General features: G+C 38.7%; 1 pseudogene; it reads right to left on the bottom strand.

The window, feature by feature from the left end:
- Positions 1-758: 758 nt before the first annotated feature.
- Positions 759-14,361, bottom strand: part of LOC134736088 (protein FRG1-like) — a 30,524-nt pseudogene continuing 16,921 nt past the window's right edge.

Genomic DNA, 14,361 nt, shown 5'->3' with positions numbered 1-14,361 from the left:
CATATCTTGCTTTTTATACACTCTGTATGCAGAATTATTTCTCTCATATCTAGTAATTAAGTCTTAGGAACCCCAGTTTTCAGTGAAAACTCTAAAAGTGATTTTCAACTGTCTTGTATCAGTATTTTTAGATAAAAACCATTTTATAACTTTTAAGAAACATGGTTCTTCAAATTACTGTTTATTAACAGAACTAAAGATATTTAGGTTTTCTATACCATATACAAGTAACATGTCATGGTATATAGACCTAAACTAATTTTTAATGGTTAATATTTCACTATTTTAGCTTACAAATGACTCAAGATATTTTATGGTTATGTATTATTTAACGTGACTTTAAGATTTTAAATTACTGAACAGAATTTTGAAACTATAACACAGGTAGCATCCCTAATGTCTTCCCTCAGTAATTCTAAGTCCCAAGTAGCCACATGGCACTCAGGAAAACTATGAAGATCAAGGCCTGCCTGAATCTATTAGGACTAAAGACAGAGCTGTGAAGGCTGTAACTGGAGGATCCAGCTCCGCCTAAAATAGCCAGGAGGCAAAACAGGAAAAGCACAGAAGGAAGGGGCTGACTGCTTGATTCTGGCTTGTAGCTGCTGGTCTAGGCACTGAGGACGTGTCTCCATACTTCTTCATGGTCAACTATCAAGATTCATGAATCTAGAAACTCTCAACAAAAGACATAAGCTCACAGTTAAATAAAGCAAGTATCTAATTATTTTTAATGGATAATTGTAATGCCATTTCTATTTAACGATTTAAGAACGACCTTTATTTACAAAATATTATCACATACATGTAACACATGTAGACATACAAACACACAGGAGCAGATCTTACAGCTTTCATAAAGGATTTAAGGGGGGTGGAGCCAAGATGGCCGAATAGGAACAGCTCCGGTCTACAGTTCCCAGCGTGAGCGACACAGATGACAGTGATTTCTGCATTTCCATTTGAGGTACCAGGTTCATCTCACTAGGGAGTGCCAAACAGTGGGTGCAGGACAGTCAGTGCAGTGCACTGTGCACAAGATGAAGCAGGGTGAGGCATTGCCTTACTTGGGAAGTGCAAGGGATCAGGGAGTTCCCTTTCCTAGTCAAAGAAAGGGGTAACAGACGGCACCTGGAAAATCGGGTCAGTCCCACCCTAATACTGTGGTTTTCCAACGGGCCTGGAAAACAGCACACCAGGAGATTGTGTCCTGCACCTGGCTCAGAGGGTCCTATGCCCACGGAATCTGATTGCTAGCACAGCAGTCTGACATCAAACTGCAAGGCGGCAGTGAGGCTGGGGGAGGGGTGCGTGCCATTGCCCAGGCTTGCTTAGGTAAACAAAGCAGCCAGGAAGCTCAAACTGGGTGGAGCCCACCACAGCTCAAGGAGGCCTGCCTGCCTCTGTAGGCTCCACCACTGGGGGCAGGGCACAGACAAACAAAAAGTCAGCAGGAACCTCTGCAGACTTAAATGTCCCTGTCTGACAGCTTTGAAGAGAGTAGTGGTTCTCCCAGCATGCAGCTGGAGATCTGAGAATGGGCAGACTGCCTCCTATAGTGGGTCCCTGACCCCTGAGCAGCCTAACTGGGAGGCACCCCCCAGTAGGGACAGACTGACACCTCACTCGGCCAGGTACTCCTCTGAGACAAAACTTCCAGAGGAAATATCAGACAGCTGAATTTGCAGTCTCACAAAAATTCCGCTGTTCGGCAGCCACCGCTGCTGACACCCAGCCAAACAGGGTCTGGAGTGGACCTCTAGCAAACTCCAACAGACCTGCAGCTGAGGGACCTGTGTGGTAGAAGGAAAACTAACAAACAGAAAGGACACCCACACCAAGAACCCATCTGTACATCACCATCATCAAAGACCAAAAGAAGATAAAACCACAAAGATGGGGAAAAAACAGAGCAGAAAAACTGGAAACTCTAAAAAGCAGAGCACCTTTCCTCCTCCAAAGGAACGCAGTTCCTCATCAGCAACAGAACAAAGCTGGATGGAGAATGACTTTGACGAGTTGAGAGAAGAAGGCTTCAGACGATCAAACTACTCCAAGCTACGGGAGAAAATTCAAAACAATAGCAAAGAAGTTAAAAACTTTGAAAAAAAATTAGACGAATGGATAACTACAATAACCAATCAAGAAAAGGGCTTAAAGGAGCTGATGGAGCTGAAAGCCAAGTTTCGAGAACTACACGAAGATTGCAGAAGCCTTAGTAGCTGATGCGATCAACTGGAAGAAAGGGTATCAGCAATGGAAGATGAAATGAATGAAATGAAGTGAGAAGGGAAGTTTAGAGAAAAAAGAATAAAAAGAAATGAACAAAGCATCCAAGAAATATGGGACTATGTGAAAAGACCAAACCTACGTCTGATTGGTGTACATGAAAGTGACGGGGAGAATGGAACCAAGTTAGAAAACACTCTGCAAGATATTATCCAAGAGAACTTCCCCAATCTAGCAAGGCAGGCCAACATTCAGATTCAGGAAATACAGAGAACACCACAAAGATACTCCTCGAGAAGAGCAACTCCAAGACACATAATTGTCAGATTCACCAAAGTTGAAATGAAGGAAAAAATGTTAAGGGCGGCAAGAGAGAAAGGTTGGGTTACCCACAAAGGGAAGCCCATCAGACTAACAGTTGATCTCTCAGCAGAAACTCTACAAGCCAGAAGAGAGTGGGGGCCGATATTCAACATTCTTAAAGAAAAGAATTTGCAACCCAGAATTTCATATCCAGCCAAACTAAGCTTCATAAGTGAAGGAGAAATAAAATACTTTACAGACAAGCAAATGCTGAGTGATTTTGTCACCACCAGGCCTGCCCTAAAGAGCTCCTGAAGGAAGCACTAAACATGGAAAGGAACAACCTGTACCAGCCACTGCAAAAATGCGCTAAATTGTAAAGGCCATCGAGGCTAGGAAGAAACTGCATCAACTAACAAGCAAAATAACCAACTAACATCATAATGACAGGATCAAATTCACACATAACAATATTAACTTTAAATGTAAATGGGCTAAATGCTCCAATTAAAAGACATAGACTGGCAAATTGGATAAGGAGTCAAGACCCATCAGTGTGCTGTATTCAGGAAACCCATCTCATGTGTAGGGACACACATGGACTCAAAATAAAGGGATGGAGGAAGATCTATCAAGCAAATGGAAAACAAAAAACGGCATGGGTTGCAATCCTAGTCTCTGATAAAATAGACTTTAAACCAACAAAGATTAAAAGAGACAAAGAAGGCCATTACATAATGGTAAAGGGATCAATTCAAAAAGAAGAGCTAACTATCCTAAATATATATGCACCCAACACAGGAGCACCCAGATTCATAAAGCAAGTCCTGAGTGACCTACAAAGGGACTTAAACTCCCACACAATAATAGTGGGAAATTTTAACACCCCACTGTCAACATTAGACAGATCAAGGAGACAGAAGGTTAACAAGGATACCAGGAATTGAACTCAGCTCTGCACAAAGTGGACCTAATAGACATCTACAGAACTCTCCACCCCAAATCAACAGAATATACATTTTTTTCAGCACCACACCACACCTATTCCAAAATTGACCACATAGTTGGAAGTAAAGCTCTCCTCAGCAAATGTAAAAGAACAGAAATTATAACAAACTGTCTCTCAGACCACAGTGCAATCAAACTAGAACTCAGGATTAAGAAACTCACTCAAAACTGCTCAACTACATGGAAACTGAACAACCTGCACCTGAATGACTACGGGGTACATAATGAAATTAAGGCAGAAATAAAGATGTTCTTTGAAACCAACGAGAAAAAAGACACAACATACCAGAATCTCTGGGACACATTCAAAGCAGTGTGTAGAGGGAAATTTATAGCACTAAATGCCCACAAGAGAAAGCAGGAAAGATCCAAAACTGACACTCTAACATCACAATTAAAAGAACTAGAAAAGCAAGAGCAGCCGGGCGTGGTGGCTCATGCCTGTAATCCCAGCACTTTGGGAGGCCGAGGTGGGCGGATCACGAGGTCAGGAGATCCAGACCACAGTGAAACCCCGTCTCTACTAAAAATACAAAAAAAAATTTTCAGGCGTGGTGGCGGGTGCCTGTAGTCCCAGCTCCTCAGAGAGGCTGAGGCAGGAGAATGGCGTGAACCCAGGAGGCAGAGCTTGCAGTGAGCCGAGATTGCGCCACTGCACTCCAGCCTGGGCAACAGAGCGAGACTCCATCTCAAAAAAAAAAAAAAGAAAAGAAAAGCAAGAGCAAACAGATTCAAAAGCTAGCAGAAGGCTAGAAATAACGAAAATAAAGGCAGAACTGAAGGAAATAGAGACACAAAAACCCTTCAAAAAATTAATGAATCTAGGAGCTGGTTTTTTGAAAAGATCAACAAAATTGATAGACCACTAGCAAGACTAATAAAGAAGAAAAGAGAGAAGAATCAAATAGAGGCAATACAAAATGAAAAAGGGGATATCACCACCGATCCCACAGAAATACAATCTACCATCAGAGAATACTACAAACACCTCTACACAAATAAACTAGAAAATCTAGAAGAAATGGATAAATTCCTTGACAAATACACCCTCCCAAGACTAAACCAGGAAGAAGTTGAATCTCTAAATAGGCCAATAACAGGCTCTGAAATTGTGGCAATAATCAATAGCTTACCAACCAAAAAGAGTCCAGGACCTCATGGATTCACAGCTGAATTCTACCAGAGGTACAAGGAGGAACTGGTACCATTTCTTCTGAAACTATTCCAATCAATAGAAAAAGAGGAAATCCTCCCTAACACATTGTATGAGGCCAGCATGGTCCTCATACCAAAGCCTGGCAGAGAGACAACCAAAAAAAAGAATTTCAGACCAATATCCTTGATGAATATTGATGCAAAAATCCTCAATAAAATACTGGCTAACCGAATACTGCAGCATATCAAAAAGCTTATCCACCATGATCAACTGGGCTTCATCCCTGGGATGCAAGACTGGTTCAACATACGCAAATCAATAAATGTAATCCAGCATATAAACAGAACCAAAGACAAAAACCACATGATTATCTCAATAGATGCAGAAAAGGCCTTTGACAAAATTCAACAACCCTTCATGCTAAAAACTCTCAATAAATCAGGTATCGATGGGACGTATCTCAAAATAATAAGAGCTATTTATGATAAACACACAGCCAATATCATACTGAATGGGCAAAAACTGGAAGCATTCCCTTTGAAAGCTGGCACAAGACAGGGAAGCCCTCTCTCACCACTCCTATTCAACATAGTGCTGGAAGTTCTGGCCAGGGCAATCAGGCAGGAGAAGGAAATAAAGGGTATTCAGTTAGGAAAAGAGGAAGTCAAATTGTCCCTGTTTGTAGATGACATGACTGTATGTCTAGAAAACCCCATTGTTTCAGCACAAAATCTCCTTAAGCTGATTAGCAACTTCAGCAAAGTCTAAGGATACAAAATCAATGTACAAAAATCACAAGCATTCTTGTACACCAACCACAGACAAACAGATAGCCAAATCATGAGTGAACTCCCATTCACAATTGCTTCAAAGAGAATAAAATACCTAGGAATCCAACTTACAAGGGATGTGAAGGACCTTTTCAAAGAGAACTACAAGCCACTGCTTAATGAAATAAAAGAGGATACAAATAGAAGAACATTCCATGTTCATGGGTTGGAAGAATCAATATCATGAAAATGGCCATACTGCCCAAGGTAATTTATAGATTCAATGCCATCCCCATCAAGCTACCAATGACTTTCTTCACAGAATTGGAAAAAACTACTTTAAAGTTCATATGGAACCAAAATAGAGCCCGCATCGCCAAGTCAATCCTAAGCCGAAAGAACAAAGCTGGAGGCATCACCCTACCTGACTTCAAACTATACTACAAGTCTACAGTGGCTGGGTGCGGTGGCTCACGCTTGTAATCCCAGCACTTTGGGAGGCGACCACGGTGAAACCCCGTCTCTACTAAAAATACAAAAAAAAAAAAAATTAGCCGGGCGTGGTGGTGGGCACCTGTAGTCCCAGCTACTTGGAGAGGCTGAGGCAGGAGAATGGCGTGAACCCGGGAGGCGGAGCTTGCAGTGAGCCGAGATTGCGCCACTGCACTCCAGCCTGGGCGACAGAGCGAGACTCCGTCTCAAAAAAAAAAAAGTCTACAGTAACCAAAACAGCATGGTACTGGTACCACAACAGAGACATAGATCAATGGAACAGAATAGGGCCCTCAGAAATAATGCCACATATCTACAACTATATGATCTTTGAAAAACTGACAAAAACAAGAAATGGGGAAAGGATTCCTTATTTAATATATGGTGCTGGGAAAACTGGCTAGCCATATGTAGTAAGCTGAAACTGGATCCCTTCCTTACACCTTATACAAAAATTAATTCAAGATAGATTAAAGACTTACATGTTAGACCTAAAATCATAAAAACCCTAAAAGAAAACCTAGGCAATACCATTCAGGACATAGGCATGGGCAAGGACTTCATGTCTAAAACAACAAAGCAATGGCAACAAAAGCCAAAATTGACAAATGGGATCTAATTAAACTAAAGAGCTTCTGCACAGCAAAAGAAACCACCATCAGAGTGAACAGGCAACCTATAAAACGGGAGAAAATTTTCACAACCTACTCATCTGACAAAGGGCTAATATCCAGAATCTGCAATGAACTCAAACAAATTTACAAGAAAAAAACAAACAACCCCATCAAAAAGTGGGCGAAGGACATGAACAGACACTTCTCAAAAGAAGACATTTAGGCAGCCAAAAAGCAAGTGAAAAAATGCTCATCATCACTGGCCATCAGAGAAATGCAAATCAAAACCACAGTGAGACACCATCTCACACCAGTTAGAATGGCCATCATTAAAAAGTCAGGAAACAACAGGTGCTGGAGAAGATATGGAGAAATAGGAACGCATTTACACTGTTGGTGGGACTGTAAACTAGTTCAACAATTGTGGAAGTCAGTGTGGTGATTCCTCAGGGATCTAGAACTAGAAATACCATTTGACCCAGCCATCCCATTACTGAGTATATACCCTAAGGATTATAAATCATGCAGCTATAAAGACACATGCACACGTATGTTTATTGCAGCACTAGTCACAATAGCAAAGACTTGGAACCAACCCAAGTGTCCATCAATGATAGACTGGATTAAGAAAATATGGCACATATACACCATGGAATACTATGTAGCCATAAAAATGAATGAGTTCATGTCGTTTGTAGGGACATGGATGAAGCTGGAAACCATCATTCTCAGCCAACTATCGTGAGGACAAAAAATGAAACACAGAAAAAAACACAAAAAGATAAGGCAGAAACAAAAATCCCAGTCACTTGCAGCAACTGTCGGCTTTCAATTTGGCTCTCCTGTTTAAACAAAGAAAAATAATAAAATTAATCTATGTAAAACATGCCATATATATTCAACTGCTACTAAATAGAAAAAGCTTTAAAACCATGTTCAATTTTGGTTATTACCGCAACGCTTATATTAAAATATGTATACTTTTAAATTTGGTTTCTATAAAAAATGGTTTCTAATCTTATAAAAGTGATTTCCTAATATTAAATAAATGTTGCCTAAGGGCTGGTTCAATCCAAATAGCAATTTTAATTATTCTGGAATTTAAAGGTGCTCTAAATTTCCATTTAACAGGATGAGAATGCTGTATTATTACAAGTGATAAAAGTTAGAAGACATAGAGCTTATTCCGTTTTAGAGTTTACATCCTGATTATATTTTATATCCTCTTCTTGATTTCTTACAACTAGATACATATTCATTTGCTCAGCTGGAAAAAATTCTTAACATTGTTTACTGACTTTAAGTATGAACTCTACCAGCTAGTTAACAGGAAATATGTAATTAAACATTGTCTTTATCAAGTAATGTAAAAAAAAAGGGTAAGAGTAACTTTGCGGCTGGGCGCAGAGGCTCATGCTTGTAATCCCAGTACTTTGGGGGGCCAAGGCGGGCGGATCACGAGGTCAGGAGATCGAGACCACGGTGAAACCCCGTCTCTATTAAAAATACGAAAAAAAAAAGAAAATTAGCCGGGCGTGGTGGCGGGCGCCTGTAGTCCCAGCTACTGGGAGAGGCTGAGGCAGGAGAATGGCGTGAACCCGGGAGGTGGAGCTTTCACTGAGCCGAGATTGCGTCACTGCACTCCAGCCTGGGTGACAGAGCGAGACGCCATCTCAAAAAATAAAAAACAAAATACAAAAAACAAAAACAAACAAAAAAGAGTAACTTTGCAACATAGGACTTGAATGAGCGGCTGGTGATTATCAAAATCTGGCACTTAATTGATTTATACTTGTACACCCACAGCTAAACGTCTCTACCTGTTTTTCTATGTCTAAATCTAGGACATTACTTATCTACCTAGGAAGAGTAATAAATATTAACAATGTGCTATGATAAACACCCTGCACCCTTCCAAATCTTACAATAAAACTGCTTCAATTTCACTTGTTTAGCTTTTATACTTAGTTTTTTGGTTGATCTATTCTTATTTTAAGGAACCTGAACTACTCTAACAGAATCCACATAATTTTTATATTAGCCAAACTGCTTCTTTCTAACTCTGGTTCTAATAGTTATAAAAAGATAATGATAAATTTATGAAGTAGATAAAGTCAAATCTGAATTTCTTAACTTATATACTTAGAATCGGTTATAATTTTTAGATATTCTTTCTTGACAGTCTTTTCCCAAAGTTATGATGTCCTCTCTAGGTAATACTGCCACACTCATAAATTAGAAATAAAGACAAAAATGTGAAAACTACAGTAATTTAAGAGAATGTAGGTTTTCTACATGCCATTTCTATTGGCTACTGAAAATAGTGGAAATAAGTAAATAAATAGCGACCTATTCAGAAGCATCTCATGCAAAAATCCATCTTTCCGAGCCTTTTGAAGAATTTCACTGTCTTCTTTACTTATTTTAAGTTTGTGGTCTTGGAAGCTCTGAAATTTCTTTCTGCAAAGAAAATGTCTTCATTGAAAAATGCCTGAAACTCTGATTATACATATTTACTATTAAATTTTTAAATACTGTTAATTTTTCACTTATTAAATAAGTCTAATTTTAGGCCAGGCGCAGTGGCTCATGCCTGCAATCTCAGCACTTTGGGAGGCCAAGGCAGGCGCATCACTCAAGGTCAGGAGTTCGAGAACAGCCTGGCCAACATGGTGAAACCCCGTCTCTACCAAAAATACAAAAATTAGCCAAGCATAGTGGCACGTGCTTGTAGTCCCAGCTACTCGGGAGGCTGAGGCAGGAGAATCACATGAACCTGGGAGGCAGAGGTTGCGATGAGCCGAGATCACGCCACTGCACTCCAGTCTTGGGGACAGAGCAAGACTCCGTCTTGGGGGAGAAAAAAAAAAAGGTCTAATTGTATTTTCTTTTAATAAGCTGGAGCTCTTCAACAAAGATGACCTTCGTGACCTCTCACGAGGAGGTCCACTCATTGGCTGGGTAGCACAAGGCCCCACTTCTATTAGGGCATACTGGCTGGAGTCCCCTGTGTCTTGGCCATAGCACAGCCTTTGACTGGCATCACACCCATTCTATGAATGGAGAGATTGACTAACCCGAGTGACTAGCTTTGAGAGCTGGTAGGACGATTAGGAAAACTGAAGCCTCAAGAAAAGAAAAGCATTTAACTCTGTGCTCTGTCCTAGAGGCCACATTGTGTTGTATCTTCTTGTCAGTTTTATTTTTTCAGACAGGGTCTTGCTCTGCCACCCAGGCTGGAATGCAGTGGTGATCAGAGCTCACTGCAGCCTTGAACTCATGGGCTCAATCCTCCTGTCTCAGCCTCCCGAGTAGCTGGGCCTATAGGCATGTACCACCATCCCCATCTAATTAGGTAATTTATTTTGAAAGCACTTTGAGAAGCACTTCACTGTCAAATCTGTAGGTCTAAAAGGAAAAGAATACATACATGTAATTGATTTCACATTGTTTTACAGTTCCTTTGTCTTCTTCTGGAATGTCATCTTTTTTCTTGGTTTCTCTTTCAGCACAGGATCTAATCTAGATATTGGAAAAGAGAATCCAATGGGTTATATGTTTATCTTCCATCTTCCCCACTTTACGTATCACATAAGAACATTCGAGATGATTTCTTATGCAGAAGAAAAAATTAACTGAGCAACTATATTCAGAAAAAGGTTCTGGCTATGTGTTTTTACTTCATACATATAATCTATATGAGTAAGTGCTATCACATGCTTCCTCCGAAGCCCTTGTGTCAGAAACACTACAGACAAAATTATTTCAGAAACATTTTACACATCAGATCCTGCTTGGCAACAAAGCAATCATTAATTAATTTAATTTTGTCCTCCAAGTGAATACACTAGGACCAAATTATCCCTAGTAGACAAGTGTTCATTTGATCAGACTGAAAGCTTAATAGCTATTTTATGTTGCACAGACTATTACCAAAGTATTAAAACTTTTAGCATTACACAACTTGTTTTTAATTAATTGGAACCCACCTCTTTTACTAGCTTCTTATATCCTCCTAAGTTTGGATAGATGTTTATTATCACATGTCATAAGTTAATTGATCTGCATTCAACAATTAGGATCACCCACAGAACAGGCAATTGGCAATGGTAAGGACTCATGTCTCCTAAGGGATCTCTGTGGCCAGAGTCCAGTTCCAGGGCTGCTTAGAAAGTGACGATAAATAACGTGTTTGTGCCAATGACATCTTTGTGACAGTTTTGATTAAAGGGGTCCCAGACCTGAAAACATTCCGTGCTAGGGCCTGTAACACAATGTTACCTTTAGTAAGAGGGATCTGTGTTCTGGCCATAAAGGTGAGGGGCTGACAGAGGTAACACAAGGCTACCTTTAGTAAGAGGGAGCTGTGTTCTGGTAGATAAGGCAAGGTCATAAAGGTGAAGGGCTGACAGAGATTAGGAGAGCCTGCAATTAAATGGTAAAGGAAAAGAGTCCTAAATAATCACTGTTCAGAGCTTCCAGGTACTAGACTAGCCAAAGGGACCCAGAAAACTTTGTATTTCCTCTGAAAATTGCTTTAAATAGTGAAAAACGCAATCTTTGTGTAAGTATCTTTGTATCTTTGTATAAGTGCAAAGCACTGCACATATATTTGCAAGTGTTGCCTTCAATAACACTTTTGTGGTGATATCCAGATGCAAAATAATTTAAACATGATACAACAAAATATAAATAAAATTAAATGTAAGTCACAAACCCATCTGCATTTCCCCAATGACCTGTTTCCTGAGAAGCAATGTGTTATGAAATATTGAGATTGGCCTCTGGAGTCAGCTGGGCCTGGGTACACATCCTGTCTTACCACACCTTGAAATCACTGTGATTTCCAAGAACTGACTGACAAAAACCACGAGGATGTAAGGAGGGTCAGAGGCTGTCTTCTTGTCTGTAACGCTGAGCTCACATCCACCTCACAGGGGCATTATGGGAATTCAAGACTACAACACATGTGCTGGGTGCATGCAATGAAAAAATATAACATTTCCCTTCTCTGTAAGAAAATACCTACATTTTAGATTGAAATTGCTTGAGCTTTAGATTTGAAATTATTTGAAATCAAGACTATTCTAGAAAGAAAATCAAACATATGACCGGAAATCTAACATGAAGCACGTACAGAGATTTCATAGATGTTTTAAATTGCACTGGTAGTAGAGAAAAATGTAACATAAATTTTTATGCTCTAATAAGAATGAAAGGCATTTTAGAAAAGGCATTTGCCCCCCTCTTAGGGCCTTCCACTCCAGCCCCCACAATGTCTTACAGAGCAAATCTGGATCAGACTGGATGCAACCTGTGATTCCCAACAGAGACAGACAAAGCAAGGTTCAGGATGCTCAGTACTGGGACAGAATGCCAAGAAACAGAAAAACCATGTGTCAATAAGGGGGGATTTATTCTTCAGACACATCTTGGTATATGTTTATAATTAAAGATCAGTGGCTTTTGTGAGTCTAAAAAAGCCTTAAATGTTTTCATCAAATTCCAATTAACTACTTGATTTATCTAGGTTATATTAACAGTATTATTTAGAATTTCACCTTGATATGAAGATGTCTGTGTAACTTTTACAATGATGTAAAACAAAGAGTAGGATTAGGGAGGGCACAGGCCACTGGTGAAATGGATAATGCATCTGACTACAGATGAGGGAATTTGGCCTGGAATAAGGAACTTTTATTTCCAGCTTAGTGACACACACAAATTTTAAAAATAAAATAAAAATCATGTTTTATGTGATTAATGTTTCTCCTAATGCAAAGAAGACTGGTACTATTAATAAAAATATTTTTAAAATGTGAGGGCTAAGGCCCCAGAAGTTCTGCTATGATTTTTTATGTTTCATAAAGTGACTATCATCACAGAAGCTCAAGCATTACATAAATACAAATGCATATACCCCTGACATGGTAATTCTCCTTCTGGAAATTTATCTTCAGGTCCACCCGCACACCTACAAATTGATGCATATTCAATGTTATGAACTGCAGCACTGTTTATAAGAGCAAAAGACTGGCAACAGCCTAAATTTCCATCTATAAGAGACTAAATAAATTAAGGTACATCCCTAAAATGGAATATTATGTGGCTGTCAAAAAAGAGAAAGAGAGGAAAAGAAAGAAAAAGAAAAAACTTTCTACATTTAAACTAATAGTAGAAAACTCTCCAAGATATGATTTTAAGAAAAATCAAAGTCTAGAAGACTACAGAGGAGGCTACCTTTAGTGTGAAACAGTTGAAAATTATAAATATATTCATATGTTTATAAAGAAATTTTAGGAGGCTATAAAAAGAAAGGGAAAGGGGAACAGGAGCTGGGACACAGGTGAGTAAGACGCATGGCAGGCATATGTCTTCACATGTTTTTATTTGAAAACGTTGGACCACGTGTACATGTTATCTATTTTAAAAATTAGATTTTAAAATACAAGAAAACAAGAACATGAAAGCCTAAAGAGCGCATGTGGAACTACCAGAAAAAGATACTAATCCATGGAGATAATGGCAAGGTAGCGCCTAGATGCACTCATTTCTCTGCCACATTGTATAAACGAGCCATCAACTACGGGATTTATAATTAAAAATGAGTCTATTTGAAACACCACATTAGAAAAAGCTATTAACTAAATCTTTAAAGTGACAATAAATGACCATTTAACATTTTAAAGAGATACAGTCACATCGCATGTGTGAATGGAGTTATCTGTATAAAATATCATTACCTTGATCATTTCTTCTCCTGCTGTTTTACTTTTTGCTTCTATGTCTCCTGCTTCATTGCATCTAATAAAGCAGCTATTTGAAGCCAATAAAGCCATTTTCCCCTAAGTGAAACAAAATAACAAAATAGCCATGAGGATACTTCTTATAGAAGAAATATTAAGTGTTTAGACTGGATGAATCTTTTCTCCCTGATTTAAAAATCAAAGGAAAGGACTTAGAGAAAAACGTGAAAAATATAATATAAAAACATATAGAAAAGGAAACCAAAATCACCTATCATTTTACTATTCAAAGATTACCACAATAAACATTTGTAGTGTATCTTCCTAGTAGGACTTTATTCAAATATTAGCATTTTAAGTAAAATTTATTTTCTTCACAATTAGAAAACATGAAAAGGTATATACAATGCCTTTGGTGTTTTGAATTTAAGAATCAGTGTCTGAGGGACTTTTGTGTGTAAAAATATTCATATACATTTTTAGTTTTTTAATGTTTGATATATTACACTGGTTTCTATTAAACAAAACTTTAAAGACTGATTTTCTTGTGTATCTAAATCTGGGTTATAAATTTGGTTAGCTTAACTCCCTTAACAAATATAATGTTTATAACTTGTATTTGGTTGATTCTTTTGGAAAACTTGGAATATCATAACATTTAGACAAAATATTTATAAATATAATGATTACAAAATATGTTAACCTTATATCACATCCAGTTAAAAAAGTGCTGATAACATGGATTTAATTCCTTATTCAAGGTCACAAGGGCTGGGTGGTCTCTCATCTGGATGGCTCCTGGTGAGCCCTGGAACATGGCAGGGTGGTCCAAGACGATTTAAACCTGTGCCACAGATTATTCAGCTGAGTCCATTTTGCAATAGAGTTTTAAGACCCTATCATTTAAATTTAAATTTTTGAAACTCAGTGTCCTTCCTAAAAATAAAATGAAATGAACTTTCCTAAAGTGTTGTATTATTAGTGCTACCTAAGTCATCATCTAAGGCCTTAGGATATATTGGCCTTTTCTACTGGTGTAATTT

Source organism: Symphalangus syndactylus, chromosome Y, assembly GCF_028878055.3.
Source record: "Symphalangus syndactylus isolate Jambi chromosome Y, NHGRI_mSymSyn1-v2.1_pri, whole genome shotgun sequence".
Lineage (NCBI taxonomy): Eukaryota > Metazoa > Chordata > Mammalia > Primates > Hylobatidae > Symphalangus > Symphalangus syndactylus.
This window is presented reverse-complemented; position numbering and strand designations above follow the sequence as displayed.